At 38.1% G+C, this 866-nt stretch overlaps 1 non-coding gene across 1 annotated transcript; it reads right to left on the minus strand.

The window, feature by feature from the left end:
• Positions 1-315: 315 nt before the first annotated feature.
• LOC122022118 lies at positions 316-421 on the minus strand. Its single transcript, XR_006122854.1, has one exon. It is a non-coding gene; the product is annotated as a small nucleolar RNA R71 (small nucleolar RNA).
• Between the last annotated feature and the right edge of the window lie 445 nt (positions 422-866).

The raw sequence follows: 866 nt of genomic DNA on the forward strand, positions 1-866 counted from the left end.
GTTTTTCAAGACCTTCAGTGGAAGCTAATAACTTTGAGATCAAACCCGTAATTATATCTATGGTGCAGCAGAACCAATTTGGTGGAGGACCTCATGAAGACCCCAATCAACACTTAGAGGTCTTTTATGAAATATGTGGTACCATGAAAATGAATGGAGTTCCTTCAGAAGCAGTTAGATTATTATTATTTGGGTTTTCTTTAAGAGATAGGGCAAAGCAATGGCTGAATTCTTTGGCCCCTAATAGCATCACCACTTGGGAGCAGTGTGAGCAACAGTTTCTTGATAAATTCTATCCACCAAGCAAAACAGCTCATATGAGGAATTTAATTGCAAGCTTCAAGCAAACTGACTCAGAATCTCTTTTTGAAGCATGGGATAGATATAATAGTATGCTCAGACAATGCCCACATCATGGGTTGGAAAGATGGTTAGTGTTGCACACTTTTTATAATGGTATCAACTATCATACTAAAGTGTCCCTTGATTCAGCTGCTGGAGGGGCACTTATGAATAAAAGTTTAGATGAAGCTGAAGAAATTATTGACAGTGTAGCACAAAATCATCATCAATGGGCAAATGAAAGAAGTGGTGGCTATTCTTCTGTAAACCCAACAATTAAAGCATCAGGGAAGTTTGATGTAGATGCAATTACTCTTTTGTCTGCAAAATTGGATGCTCTTACAAAGAAATTTGAGAATATGGGGACTAGTGCTAATATGGTCAATACTATTAGTACATCTTGTGAAGTATGTGGGAGTTCAGAGCACTCAAATGACTCATGTCCATTGGGAGCTATCACTGCACAAATCAATCAACTGGAACAATGTGATGCAATCATGAGTTACAACCAAAGGCAGAACAAC

Source organism: Zingiber officinale, chromosome 9A, assembly GCF_018446385.1.
Source record: "Zingiber officinale cultivar Zhangliang chromosome 9A, Zo_v1.1, whole genome shotgun sequence".
Classification (NCBI taxonomy): domain Eukaryota; kingdom Viridiplantae; phylum Streptophyta; class Magnoliopsida; order Zingiberales; family Zingiberaceae; genus Zingiber; species Zingiber officinale.